Source organism: Ovis aries, chromosome 7 (assembly GCF_016772045.2).
Source record: "Ovis aries strain OAR_USU_Benz2616 breed Rambouillet chromosome 7, ARS-UI_Ramb_v3.0, whole genome shotgun sequence".
Classification (NCBI taxonomy): domain Eukaryota; kingdom Metazoa; phylum Chordata; class Mammalia; order Artiodactyla; family Bovidae; genus Ovis; species Ovis aries.
The window spans coordinates 47,291,076-47,306,535 of NC_056060.1; the positions used below are offsets into that span (position 1 = coordinate 47,291,076).

Sequence of the window (15,460 nt, forward strand, 5' to 3'; positions counted from 1 at the left end):
TCATCATCTTCTCAGCCTTCCAGTATTTTAAAATAGCTTTATTGAGATAAAACTCACATACTATACAACACACACACTTAAAGAGTAAAATTAGGTGTTTTTTTTAGTATATTCTCAGAGTTCTGCAGGAGAAGGCAATGGCAGCCCACTCCAGTACTCTTGCCTGGAGAATCCCATGGACGGAGGAGCCTGGTAGGCTACAGTCCATGGGGTCACACAGAGTCGGACATGACTGATGAGACTTAGCAGCAGCAGCAGCAGCAGAGTTCTGCAACCATCACCACTATCTAATTTCAGAATATTTTCATCACTGTCCAAAATAAATCTTACACGTGTTAGTAAGTACCCTTCCTTCACACCCACTCACACTTACTCTTTACTCTGCCCACTGATCTGTTTTTTGTCACTTTAGCTGTTCCGTTCTGGACATTTGAATTAAGTGGAATTCTACAGCACATTATGTTTTATGACTGGCCTCTTTCACTTAGTATAAGGTTCGTCCATGTTGTAGTATGAAGCACTTTATTCCTTCATACAGTTGAATAATATTCTACTAGGTGGATATGTGGTGCTTTTCTGGGGACTAAGCGTTAAAGAATCCACCCGTCAATTCAGGGAACTTGGGTTCGCTCCATGGGTCAGGAAGATCCCCTGGAGAAGAAAATGGCAATCACTCCAGTATTCTTGCCTGAAAAATCCTATGGACAGAGGAGCCTGGCTGCCTACAGTCCATGGGATCGCAAAGAGTTTGACATGTTTTATAAATCAATTGATGGACACTAGGGCCATTCCTCAAATCTTGAATTGAACATCCCTTTTTCAGAGAATTTCCCTGATCTGTGGAAGCAGTCTGATCATGCTGGATTGGATTTCACTGCACTGTTTCTCTCTTCTTGCTGGTGTCTCTCATAGCTCCAGCTTTACATTTGTTTGCACACTTCTTGGGCCTAATGGGATGCTGATCTTTTCACTATCAACTAGAGGAGCTAGGGATCATATCTGTTCAGGCTCACCAAGGTTTCCCAACTGCTAACATAGGGCTGTGCACACAGTAGGAGCTCATTAGATACTTGTTCAATGAATAAATCCTAATTCTGCTCATTGAAACAAGATTGCATCTAGCAGTGGAGATATTTGAGCCATTTGTTTGAATTTCCCTGGCATGGCCTCTATTGTGCTTTAGATGAGAAGGGCCCACCATAAACCATTCTGTTCTTCTTCTTGCCTCCAGCAGGCCTTTACTCAATTGCATTTCTTAATAGAATTCAGCATTTATTGTATGTATTTATTTGAATTAAGTTGCAAAAATATGGAAGTAACCATGACAGGCAGAAGCAGAGAAGCGTGCAGAAGTTAATGCATTGCTAGGCACTCAGAGAGCTGGAGTGGCCTAGGTAACTAGCAGATGGGAAGAGAAAAGAAATTATTACTGGGGCAGGCTTCTGTCAGTTGTCTGTGGGATTTTTTTTTTTTTTAGTGAGTGTCCTCTTTGTCACTAGAGTGTGGGAAATAGTTTATGGTCAACATTTTGCTTGAATGACATTTTGCTGGAATGACAGTAGCTACCTCCTTTCCCAAATTGCTTCCTGAATTACTGGGTTAGGTGCTGTGCTGTGAGCTTCAGGTGTGAATGTTAATTTCATTGTCTCAACCACCTTGTGAGACAGGCACTACAGTTAACCATTTTACAGATGAGTAAACTGAGGCTTTAAGAGAAAAAATAACTTGGGCTTTATCCTACAGTTCTTCTAATATCAAATCTCATGTAAACTTACATAAGTTTAGACACTGCCTATTCATTTTGGCAGATCTGGGGTCTCCTTTTAACTACAGCTTTTCAAGTAGAGAATTAAAGTTGAATATTGAAAATTATTAAGGATTATGTGTTAGTCTCTCAGTTGTGTTTGACTCTTTGTGATCCGATGCCATCTGAGGTCCACTAGGTTCTTCTGTCCATGGGATTCTCTGGGCAAGAATAATGGAGTGGGTTGCCATTTCCTTCTCCAGCGGATCTTCCAGTCCCAGGGATCAAACCTGGGTCTCCTGCATTACAGGCAAATTCTTTGCTGTCTGAGTTACCAGATAAGTCCCAGTAAGGATTATGGCTGAATTTTAAAACCTTTGTTGTAACAGACTGGAGGAAATAGCTTGCACTCTGGAGTTACATGGATCTGGATTTAACTTCCACTGCTACACTTTTTTAGTTGAACATGATATTTGCTTTCCTGAACCTCAGTTTCCTAATTTTAAAAGTGAGAATAATTATTATCAATTGCGATAGGATGCTGCTGCTACTGCTGCTAAGTCGCTTCAGTCATGTCCGATTCTGTGCGACCCCTTAGACAGCAGCCCACACAGGCTCTCCCATCCCCGGGATTCTCCAGGCAAGAACACTGGAGTGGGTTGCCATTTCCTTCTCCAATGCATGAAAGTAAAAAGTGAACGTGAAGTCACTCAGTCGTGTCTGACTCTTAGCGACCTCAAGGACTGCAGCCTACCAGGCTCCTCCGTCCATAGGGTTTTCCAGGCAAGAGTACTTGAGTGGGGTGCCCTTGCCTTCTCTGTGCGATAGGATACTTAGGGATTAAACAAAACAAGTTTGGGAAACTCAGCAGTGGCCACAGGACTGGAAAAGGTCAGTTTTCATTCCAATTCCAAACAAAGGCAATGCAAAAGAATGCTCAAACTACCGCACAATTGCACTCACTCATCTCATGTGCTAGGAAAGTAATGCTCAAAATTCTCCAAGCCAGACTTCAGCAATACGTGAACCGTGAACTCCCTGATGTTCAAGCTGGTTTCAGAAAAGGCAGAGGAACCAGAGATCAAATTGCCAACATCTGCTGGATCATGGAAAAGGCAAGAGCGTTCCAGAAAAACATCTATTTCTGCGTTATTGACTATGCCAAAGCCTTTGACTGTGTGGATCACAATCAACTGTGGAAAATTCTGAGAGAGATGGGAATACCAGACCACCTAACCTACCTCTTGAGTAATCTGTATGCAGGTCAGGAAGCAACAGTTAGAACTGGACATGGAACAACAGATTGGTTCCAAATAGGAAAAGGAGTACGTCAAGGCTGTATATTGTCACTCTGCTTATTTAACTTACATGCAGAGTACATCATGAGAAACACTGGACTGGAAGAAACACAAGCTGGAATCAAGATTGCCAGGAGAAATATCAGTAACCTCAGATATGCAGATGACCCCACCCTTATGGCAGAAAGTGAAGTGGAGCTAAAAAGCCTCTTGATGAAAGTGAAAGAGGAGAGTGAAAAAGTTGGCCTAAAGCTCAACATTCAGAAAACGAAGATCATGGCATCTGGTCCCATCACTTCATGGGAAATAGATGGGAAAACAGTAGAAACAGTGTCAGACTTTATTTTTTTGGGCTCCAAAGTCACTGCAGATGGTGACTGCAGCCATGAAATTAAAAGACGCTTACTCCTTGGAAGAAAAGTTATGACCAACCTAGATAGTATATTCAAAAGCAGAGACGTTACTTTGCCAACTAAGGTCTGTCTAGTCAAGGCTATGGTTTTTCCAGTGGTCATGTATGGATGTGAGAGTTGGACTGTGAAGAAGGCTGAGCACCAAAGAATTGATGCTTTTGAACTGTGGTGTTGGAGAAGACTCTTGAGGGTCCCTTGGACTGCAAGGAGAGCCAACCAGTCCATTCTGAAGGAGATCAGCCCTGGGATTTCTTTGGAAGGAATGATGCTGAAGCTGAAACTCCAGTACTTTGGCCACCTCATGCGAAGAGTTGACTCATTGGAAAAGACTCTGATGCTGGGAGGGATTGGGGGCAGGAGGAGAAGGGGACGACAGAGGATGAGATGGCTGGATGGCATCACGGACTCGATGGGCGTGAGTCTGAGTGAACTCCAGGAGATGGTGATGGACAGGGAGGCCTGGCGTGCTGTGATTCATGGGGTCTCAAAGAGTTGGACACGACTGAGTGACTGAACTGAACTGAACTGAAACAAAACAAACAAAACTCCAAGCCAATGCCTGACACAAAGTAGGTGCTTAGAAAGAAAAAGAAGAAAAAAAGTCACTTCTTATTTCTTTTGGTACTTCTACATTTACATGCAAATGAATTCCTTTAGCATAAGATTTTCCCAGGCCTTCCAGTTAATACTTTTTCATGCCAAGACAGGAAAGAAATTATCTGCTGAACAGTTAATATGTTTATTAGAAACTTGCATTCTCATCTTAAATATTTCTTCTCATTCATTTCACCCTGAATATCAATTCAATTAAGCTATTTGAGCACAGAAGTACGTGTGGTAGTAATGGTGCTTTGCCCACACTGGACTCATATCCAACAAAGGATACACACACACACACACACACACAAAGGCATTTATAGTTTAACCAAATATAGCTCACTTACTATGACAAATGCTATTGAAGCTGCTTGGGGATATTTGACAACAGTTTTTTGTTCCCTGGTGGCTTAGACAGTCAAGAGTCTGCCTACAATGCAGGAGACCTGGGTTCGATTCCTGGGTCAGGAAAATTCCCTAGAGAAGGGAATGGCAACCCACTCCAGTATTCTTGCCTGGAGAATCCCATGGACAGAGGATCCTGGGTGGCTACCATCCATGGGGTCACAAAGAGTTGGACTCAACTGAGCAACTAACACTTTGTAGGCCAGAAGGCTTTCTAAACTTACTTCTGATGGAGTTAAAACTCAAAGGCCTCTGGAAGCCAGTGAAAAATCCTCACCACTTACTTAAATGTAATTTCAAGGGAGAGGAAGTGCAACATGTTTTGTGAGGCCAAGTCTTTATTGGGTGTAAAGGGCAGCATTGCTCAGATGTACCCCCTAGCAATTCCTATAGGAACACAAGGTCATCAGCCATAGGTACTTCCTGTGTCTGGTTTTTAAGAGTTGAAAACAGAAATAGACTAAGGACAAATTTGGAGGCCAGCTAAAAATGTTTAATTCTATTGATAGACATTTCTGACTACTTTGTTGTGAAATAGAATTTGCGACGCTGGCAACTGACTTATTTCATGACTTATTTCACTCTTCATAAGGCAAGCATATTAAATATGACATAAACCAACTGGCTTCATGGATGGTAATTCATGGAATAGTGTCAAATATTGAGGGCGAGAGAGACAGGAAGATGAAGTATACTCTGTTTTTTGGGGAGTCAGTTTGCTCTTAAATACCCAAATACCCAAAGCGTAAACACATTTTCACAGTTCCTTTGTATAAAAATCTAACAGAATGGCTACTGTTGTAATTGTGCTGCTTCTAGCAATTCGCCAGCAGAATACGTCCCGAAATAGCAGATACACAATGCAGCATATGCTTTAGTGAATCTCGTAATCTCATGAACTCCTTCGCTGCTGGGTTGGTAAATGACACAGCTTTCATGGTGAACTTTATAAAATTTGGAGCCTCATGAATCAGACGGGAAAAAAAACAAAAGTGGACACTTTGAACAATGACGGATGAGTTGCTAGGGAGTAAAATTAAATGGTTGATAATAATTGTGGTAGCTCACAAAGACTGATGTTATTTACAAAAGCTACATTTTGCATGTAATCAGATGTCTATTCCCATGAGCTGGGTCATAATTCATATTCCACTTTAATGTTCGTGGAAAATGTGCTTCTCTCTGTGTATGTATTATTTTTAGGATGTTATGTTTCCTTGGTGCATACACAATGAGCCTGAAATCCTTTAGGAATGTGTTTAATTTGAAAGTTTTATCCTCTGGGTCTGGTTAATTCAAATACACGGCAAGGAGCATTACTGTGGGGCCTGAAAGAACGTGGGCATGGTGAATTGTGTGTACAAAGACAACCCCATCCAATGTTGCTGCCGCTCGCCTGGTAAAAGGCGATCCCCCTCCCATGCTGCCCACGCTCCTTTGGTAGAAGGTAGTAGGGAGAGTTTGTTTCCCTCAAACTTTCTTCTTCATCTATTCATTTAATTTTTCTGCACTAATTCTTTATCTTAATAAGCTTCATTTACGCTGGACCAGATTTCTCTGCTTTTAAACTCAGAACCATTCTCCGGGGCTCTTTTGAGTTTAAAACGTTCAGCCCAGGGACTTCTCATAAATGTGTCTTCTGCTCCATAGCTCTGGGCTGTCCTGTGGTCTCCGTTATATGCTTTACTGACAGAGATGATGTGAACCACATTTTCCTCTCTAGAAGTTGTGAAGAATGCTAAGACTCAAGGGCTGTCGCTCTCAGAAATGAGCAGGGCTTGCCCCACCACCTCAGAGATGATGAGCCTGCATCGTGTTATCATAGAACTGTGCAACCTGGGAATCTGGACTGGCTGCCCTTCAAGAGGATGAGTGGCTCTCTGGGAGCTGAAAGGTCTCTCAGGCGACACATTTCCACAGGGCTCAGTGACACCCTGTCTGACATATGGACAGAGATGAGTCTTATGAGAAGTCTGAGGAGAAACCAGGTCTTGTGCTTCTGTGTGCTGCTATGCTGAGGAAGTGATTAGGACGTTCCAGAGTAACCACAGTCCAGCATGGGCTCGTCATCGTGTACACAATGGGGCTTTAGCATCACAGAAACCTAGGTCTGAGTCCTGGCTGCTGGAATTATGAGATGGGTGAACTGGGCCTGGACCAAGACTTTGGAGATCTTAAACATCAGAAAGGTGCTAATGCAAAAACGTGGAATATGAAAAAGCAAAACCAAAAAGTTCAACCAGAATCCATCAGGAAATGAAGCATATTTCTGCTTTTGCCCAAGATGATTGCCACTCGAATGATTTTTTTCAGGATATGAGCTTATTTCCCCCAAAATTTTGCCTGTGCCTCTGCTAGGCTGGTGTCCTCAACTGGGATCCCAACACGTGGGCTTAATGCCTTCCTCTCTAGGGGTTGTGTGTATTAAAAAATCAGGAGTACATTGTGAACTTCGTACAGTGCCAGGCACACACACAATTTTCCTTCTCATGCCTCTACCTTTTTTCCCCATAAACTCGTTAGAGACCAGTTTAATGGGCCCCCAGTGCAGTGTAACTGGGCCTTGAACTGAACGTGGGTAGGAGAGTGCCATGAGTGTACACATCAGTGTATTCACATTGGCTGCTTTCATTTTCTTCATTTGCTTCTCCAGCGCCTGGGAGTTACCTACTGATGAAGATAAGTGTGGTGAGCGCTCTCACTCTGTGTACAGTGTTGAAACTTCCCTGGCAGTCTAGTGGTTAAGACTCCACACTTCCAATGTAGGGGGCATGGGTTCAATCCCTAGTCAGGGAACTAAGGTCCCACATGCCACTCAGTGCAACCAAAACAATAATAATAATACTTCCCCAATGGCTCAGTTGTAAAGAATCTTCCTGTGATACAGGAGACCCGGGTTCAATCCCTGGATTGGGAAGATCCCCTGCAGAAGGGAATGGCAACCCACTCCAGTATTCTTGCCTGGAGAATTCCATGGACAGAGGAGCCTGGCAGGCTACAGTCCATGGGGTCGCAAAGAGTTGGACACAGCTGAGCAACTAACACTACTTTCACTTTTCACCAGTTCTTAGTGCTGGACATCAATTTAAATGTGGCTTTTGTTCAGTTCACTTTTAAGGCCTTGTGAAATGGAATTCTCTAAGTGCGTTGTGTGTTTTACGTCTTGCTGAGGCTACAGCAGATATCAGCACAGTGTGTCTGTGTGAGTACCATTGATGACACTGGCATGAAAACAAAGATGGTCCTCTGAAACTTGAGCTCATCAAAGCATTGGGGAAATAGTATTGCCCTTCAGCTCAAACCCAGTGGCCATAGAGCCAATCTTAATTTATCTTGTTACAGTATCTTAGCATGTGACACATTTGCCACTCACATTTCTACTGAAATACATTTGTTCATACAGATTAATGTGTATGTTAATTAACGGTTGCCAAAATATTTAGTATATCTGCATCAGGCATTTTATATGCATTAGTTCATGCAGTGGTTGCCAACACCCTGTAGGATAAGTGTCTTCATGTTGTCATGATTTCATAGAAAGGGACATTGAGGCAACAAACCAGTGAAGTAAGCTATTCCAAGTCTTAGATCCCACAGGTGGTCAGCATGGTATTTGAATACAGGCAATCTGACTATAGAGCCTATACCTCACCCACTCCTCTTAGCGGCCACCCTGTGGCCCTTTGCGTAAGCAAATCCTGCCAGCATTCCAAGGTTCCCTCAGATCAGCACATGGCTGATGAGCCAAGAGCACTTTCTCTGAGCAGAACATCATGCAGAGCCTACCAGGGGGGATGCACACACCATGTGCGTCTAGGCCCTGCCCACAGACCTCACTGCACACGTAGGATGTCAGGTAGTATGTCCACAGGCACCCTTCTGGAGGTTAAACCCCGGGGCGGGGGGAGATGTTCGCATACCCTGGTTTGCCAAGAACAGCATGACTTCCCGGTGTCATTGTTCCCTGTGCTTCGTTTCGCTTTCACGCATGCCCTGCTTTGAATGACATCATTGCCTCAGCCACTAGAAGTACCTTTGAGAGCTGAAGGAGGCAAAGTGTGTAGCTAGTGAGGAGGACTGCTTGCAAGATACTCTTGATGGAGAAGGTTGTCCTTAAGCTGTATCCTTGCAGGGCAGCCAGGAGTGTGGAATCTGGAGTCAGCCTGCCTGCTTTAAATACCTCTCTGCCTCAGTATCCTCACCTGTGAGATGGGTGTAATGATACTTTTATCTTATGGTGACTGTGCAAACTTAAAGCTAATACTGTGAAGCATTTGAACCAGGGTTAAAGCCTAGCTTACTAAATATTCTTACTAGAGCCAGGGCTTACTAAATATTCACTGTAACTGTTTAAGTAGACAGATTCAGGAAGGAAGATTTTTTGAGTTAGGCAGTGACATCTAGAGTGCATTTAGGGAACTCTACTGATTGGCTGCTCAAAGCCATTCAGAAAGCTCCTTCTCCCTTTCCAGCCCCCTGCTATCGAATTCACAATAGAATTCACCCTCGCAGCCTCTTTTGCAACTGTGTGGCTCAGTTATGGCCAGTGAGGGAAGAGAGGGGACCCTTGAGGAGTTTGCCTGTGCACATCTTTCCTGCTTTGGACCATGAGTGTGGACTTGATGCTTAAAGCCGCAGCTGTCATTTCTTCTCCGTGAGAGAAAGACCAAGGGAATTACTGTCTATGGCTTGGAGCCCTGACATTGTGGAACCTCTGACAAAGTATAAAGCTTTCTGTATCAAGACTTCATCAAGTGGAAAACAAAAATAAATGCTAATTTGTTTAGGTCACTGTCAATTGGATTTTTATACTTACAACTAAGTTCATCATGATGGATAGTGACCAAGAAAAACCCTAATTTGTAGCAAGAATCAGTTACCACTGGGTAGGTAGAGAAGATGGGGAGGGGTACAAAAATGTCCTCAGAAAATTACAGAGCACTTGAAGGTTTCTTTCGCTTGAGAATAATGTGACTTGAGTTATGCTTTAGGAAGGTAATTCTGACTCCATAGTCTATGATGGATTAGAACAGAGTCTCCAAAATCAAATTGTGCACCAAGATGCCCTGAGAAACTTTTCAAAATGCAAATTGAGGGGGCTTTTGTTGACATTGTGAATCAGAATCTCTAAGGGTGAAGCTTTGGGAAACACCTTACTTGGAGGAGGGAGACCTTGGTGGTGGTACAGCAGGCAGGCATCATTATTTTCTGTAAGTCAAAAGAAAAGCGCCTGGTTCCTGTTTTAGAGATGGAAGAATAGAGACTGAATGGCATGGAGACAGTATCCGAAGCCGGATCATGAAGAGGCAGCAACTTGGAATGAGGGTCCGGTTCATCTTTGTCCAGGGCTTGTGCGCTACCCACTGGTATGGGGCTCACTTCTGAGTCAGAGGGCTCTTTCATCGTGGCCTCAGGTGGGAAGGTCTGAATGTGAATGGTGGGAGAGAGGATGGATTGTAAGTGACACATGAGAGGAGATCCACGGAGGTGATACTTGCAAGCTGACCTAATGCGGGAGCCGAAAGAGTAGAAAACCATAAAGGCTTTGTGAGGCATTTCGCACTCACACATCTCAGGGAGTGGTAGCCCTGAAGGGATCTGGAAGGAAGAGGCAACATTCAGAGCTGATTTCACAGACTCTTCACAGAAGGACATTCTGTGGTGGTGATCAGCTGATGCCTGGAAATGTGCATAGGGAACTCCTGAGAGAATTTAGCCATTCCTCTAAGTGGCAACCCACTCTAGTGTTCTTGCCTGGAGAATCCCAGGGATGGGGGAGCCTGGTGGGCTGCTGTCTATGGGGTCGCACAGAGTCGGACACGACTGAAGCGACTTAGCAGCAGCAGCAGCAATTTGATGGTTAAAGCCATCAGAGAGATGGTGAAGGATGTAGGGGAAGGAGGAGAGGTCACAGGTCAGGAAGTTGGCCACGGGTGTGTACTTGGAACCAAGCAGGAATCAGAAGATGTTTGAGAAGTGAGAGAGGACCCTGGAGGGTGCTGTGCTATGGAAGTGGGAGGAGGGGCTGAAGGCACAAGGTGATTGACAAGCTGCCGGAGAGGACGCCTTTGGGAACCTCCTGAAGAAAGTAGCTCATCATCAGAGTGAAGAGCATGAATGCATCTTGCTTCATGGGGGAGGGGTGGGACACCGGGATCACTCAGTTTTCCGCTCCTCCCCATGGCTCATTCCAGAACGGCCTCTGTGTCTTCTGAGCATCCATAGCGGTTGTCATTTGAACCAAACCATTCAGCCAAAGACTGAATCTTCCACTAGTCTCTGATCTTTTCTCTTAAAATCTCGCAGATTGTTAGGACAGTAATGTTTACTACTTACTTGATAACTGAGTGACAAAAGCAACTGGGAATTAGTCCACCAAATGGAGGAGGAACCCAGGGGAAGATGTTTTTCCTCTTTAAAGAAAGGGCATGATGAAGGACAGACATGGGGAAGTTTCTGTTCCTTTAAAATGTGAGAAGCACAGCCTGAGAACAAATGGGGTTATCATGACAATGTTAGAAATTTGGGGCGAGTGATGCCGGCAATATCAATTTCAGAAGAGCCGTGCTGGAGCGAGCGGTGTGTAATGTATTCCGCTGGGCATGTTCCGTGGAGCTATGAAGCCAGTGCAATTCTTGTGCCTCGCAGCAACTGGGTCCTTTTGTATTAGAGAGCTTTGGAGATGTTAAGAGCATTTGGGGATCTTAGCAGAACTAAAAAAGATCTTTCCTTTCAGAGGGTGTATTAGATAAGATGGAAGAAAACTCAGAGGGGAATAGAGCAGGATAAGCTCTGCTTGCTTTAAGCCCTTCAGTCTGGGCACAGAGGTCTAGATTCAGTCCTGAGCCATTTCAGGTCCCTCTGATGCCAAGGGCACAGGTTAATCAGCTCAGATACATGCACATGTGATGTGTGAATTGGCACATACAGGCACATATATGTACCAATGAGCAGTAAGTGTGTGAGTAGATCTGCGTTAGTGCATCACATATATATTCATATGTCTTATAAACATCTGTAAGGTTAATATATTTACCTATGCATCTGTATTTGCTCATGGGCATGTATATGCATATACATGTGTACCTGTAGACACACCTAGGCGTGATAGAGCTTAGTATATACATGCGTGGGGATCAATAAATACTCATGGATGAAAATACTTATACGTGTATGCAAATAATATATGGTATATGTTTTCTTCACTACACACAAGTCCGTTCACAGTTTGGAGCCCTGTGACATATTATATTTATGAGGTACTTTCAATTCATTTTCAAACTCTTTTAGCATCTCTTTTCCCCTCTTTCAATTCCTAAAGCAATCCTGGAAGTCAGTGGGAAGAGAAAAGTCCCTTAAAAGAGAGACTAAGCTCTCAGATGCTATGTGGCCCCTGAGCCATCGGAATACATAGTACAAGTTGCAGTCAGAATGCATCAGAGGCCCCAGGAAGCTGTGACTGTAACCCCACTCGACATGGCTGAGGAATCAGAAGATGGGACCCCTCTGAGTTTGTGAGCAGCTTGGATTTAGAGACAAATATAAACAGGTTCAATCTTATCACTATCCTACTATGCACTGAGAATTATAAGGGGTTCACAAAGTATTATAGAGGAGAGTTTTAGGGGGAGGGAATCCATTGTAATGAATAGAAAAGGAAGTTGAATAGTTTAACCACTTTTCCTTTTGTAGAGGCTGGAGAAAGGCTTATTCCCTCCAGAATGGAATATGTGCGCTTCAGTACAATGTTTATTTCTTTTACCAACCCGCTTACCCCATAGGTAAAAGGTCAGCTCCTGCCCCACCCCAATCCGAATGCGGAACACAGAGAATAAGCAGAGCTGGAATTCATAAGGTTTTACTGTACCAGCAATTAGGAAGGAATGCACACGTGTTTGTCTCTAGGAAGGTTAGAAATGGAAATAAATGCAAAAATATGCTTTTCTGGCAAGTCATCATTTTTAATACGAAGACGGAAAGCACAGACAGCTTTGTTTTGCTTTTTTGGGGGGGAGGGTGTTGCTATTGATTTTCTGCTTCCTGGTTTTTGCTAGAAAGTCATTCCTTTCCCACCCACTCCACACCCCCTCTCCCAAGCTGAAATGTCTGTCCAAGATCATCCTTTTAAGTGCTCAGTCTTAGAAAAGGGAGAAGAAAAAGAATTGTGGTTTAAAATATATATGTACATCTTTTTTTTAAGCTTGCAAACTGGGATTTCTAGATTCAATTTGTGTTCTTGAGATATTGGAGTCAAGTTTATATATAGTTTTTGATGTAGGACCTAATTAGGCTCTCAGCATATCTTAATACTTTCTGCTACATCTGCATTAAAGATAACATTGCATATATTTGCATTTCATTTACATTAAAAAGTTAGCCATGCTGTATGTAACAATCACTTTAACCAAGTACCGTTGACAGCAAATATTTTGAATAAGCATGTGAAAATAAGCATGTGAAAATCCATGTCTACCCAAAGCCTGTCCTGGATTCTGTCACATCTCTCTTATTTGGAACTTGTTTGTGTGTAACACATTCCAACAGAGCCCTTGAGGTTAAGCCAGCAAATAAGGACATGGGAATCAAAAGGATCCAATGTATGTGATCTACTCAAATAGGAAAAGAAAGGCTCCACTGTTACTCTTTTTGTTGCTATATATAATTTTATCAATGGTAATAATAATGGCATGATTTTTTTATATGCTTTAAAAGAGAGGGGATAACCTTGAAATAAAAGTGTTCATTCATTTCTTTTTTCATTCATATATGTTTGGAGGAGTCTATATGGGGCAACCTTATTTTCAGGCCTCACTTAATGAATCTCAGGTTTATCTGGGCCATTTTACTTTAAAAAAATATCTTTTACCAGGGGACTGCTCTGCCAGTTTCTTCAGAATGAGCTGCTTCTTGACTTATGTCCTGGGGTACCAGGCACATTTCCTATGTTTCAACCAGCCCAGTGGTGCACCTCCCGAATATGTCATACTGAGCCCTTCTTTCCCTCTTATAGGTCCCAAAGCCTCTGGGCAGACTTTCTGGAGTGTGGTTTATCAACATCAAATGATGATGTGCATAGCTTCTGATGTGTAGGCTCTTCTGTAGAGAGGGGACCCAGAGCTTGCCCTGCAGAACACACACTTTCCAGGGAAGGTTCTTAAAAAATGGTTCTAGCCAAACATGTCTGAGAATTGTTACCTGCTTTTACCACTTCTTGGAGAGCCACAATGCCTAGAGTAAAAATCTTGCTGAATATTCCTTAAGCTGATATTTCCCAAATCTTTGGGACCATGGAAGCCTTTGTTGACATGTCACCTATTCACCCTGGGAACCAGTTTCCTGCAGTGATTTTGGAGATTGTGTATATATTTCTTATATTATTGGGTTGGCCAGAAAGTTTGTTTGGGTTTTTCCATAACATAGGGCCTTCTTGGTGGTTCAGATGGTAAAGAATCTGCCTGCAATGAGGGAGACCTGGGTTTGATCCCTGGGTGGGGAAGATTCCCTGGAGAAGGGAATAGCAAGCCACTCCAGTATTCTTGCCTGGAGAATTCCATGGACAGAGAAGTCTGGCTAGCTATAGTCCAGGGGGTCGCAAAGAGTCAGACATGACTGAGCGACTAACCCTTTCCACTTTCATAAAATTGTTATAGAAATATCCAAATGAACTTTTTGGTCAACACAATATCACATCTGATTTTCTCCAGAACCCTCTGAGTTAAAGTGCCATGATAGTGTCATCTTAAGAGATGAGAACACTGAGATCTAGAGAGCTTAAATAATGTACTTCACATTATGCTGATAATGAGAGAGAGAGAGAGGTGAGACTTAAAACCAGATCAGTGCTCTTACTTACTACCTTGTCTGTGATCTCTCACTAAGTCCAGTCCTGTTCTTTGTCCAAGCAACTCACTGCTAGTTCCTGCAGTCATTTCTCAGGTGTCGTGACTCAAGTCTCATTATCTCAGCCCCTCTGCCCATAGTTTATCCATATCCCATGCATTTAATAACTGTGTTCACACTCCTGAACACAGATACCCAGATGGATGCTGAGGTCTTAGGAGTTAGGCAGAACATCGCCTCCTTTGTCCTGGGCTCTTTAATTCAAATAATGCAGCCTAAGACTGCAATGACTCTGTTGCTATTGTACAGTTGTTCATGCGGGTCCAACTCTGTGACCCCATGGACTGCAGTCCACCAAGATCCTCTGTCGGTGGGATTTCCTAGGCAAGAATACTAGAGTGGGTTGCCATTTCCTCTTCTAATGGCTCTGTTACAAGTGTATAATTATTTTGTATCATTTGGAACATATTCTCAGAATTGGATAGTATCTTCCCATGTATGTGGCTGATTTAAAAAAACTGCTGTTTGTGATCTGCAGCAAGTCTGTCAACCTCTTTAAGCTTCAGTTTTCTGATGAGTAAAATGTGAATAATGATAGAACGGGCCTCTTGGAGCTGTGGGGGCGACAGATGAGCAGGTGAAGTTCTCACACATGTGCCTTGTACTTAATAACTATTCAATCAGTGTTAACCAGCATAATCATTATTGTTGTTATTAGAAAATTAGAAGTTGCACTTGAGCAAAAAGACTTCCTTCCAAACGTTTTTCTGTGCATTCCAACAAAATTAATGTTTCTTAAAATTTTTTGCATTAATATCACTTTATAGGAGCAGCTTTGTCAACACCTTCAAAATGATTCCCACAATGCTGATTTAGGCATTTTCATAGGCGTTTTTAGCTGGTTTTCAAAGTCGCAAAACTCTGAGAGGGAAAAAAAAAAAAAAACCCACCACAACTAATCCTCAGTTGGCAGGCAAGTCCCCCTCCTCAAATCCTCGGATTAAAATAGAATCTGCTGCCAGGGCTTTCCTTGTCTTCTGTGATTGAGATCTGTCTCAGGCGGTGAGGCATCCAGTACCTGGGCATGGTAAGTACATTCTTCAGAGATAGAATTTGCAACTTTAATATTTATCGATAGGCTCACTAATTCTCTTGATGATGGT

General features: G+C 43.0%; 1 protein-coding gene across 2 annotated transcripts in view; it reads left to right on the forward strand.

Moving 5' to 3' along the window:
- RORA (RAR related orphan receptor A) overlaps positions 1 to 15,460 on the forward strand; it is an 807,747-nt gene that overhangs the window by 213,356 nt on the left and 578,931 nt on the right. The window contains exon 1 of one of the 2 annotated variants that reach the window (XM_027971773.3): positions 1 to 15,460. This exon is cut by the window's left edge and continues 213,356 nt beyond it; it is cut by the window's right edge and continues 194,473 nt beyond it. The exons of the other annotated variant lie outside the window; for it this stretch is intronic. The gene's annotated coding sequence lies outside the window, so the exon portion shown is untranslated. 2 annotated transcript variants of the gene reach the window in all.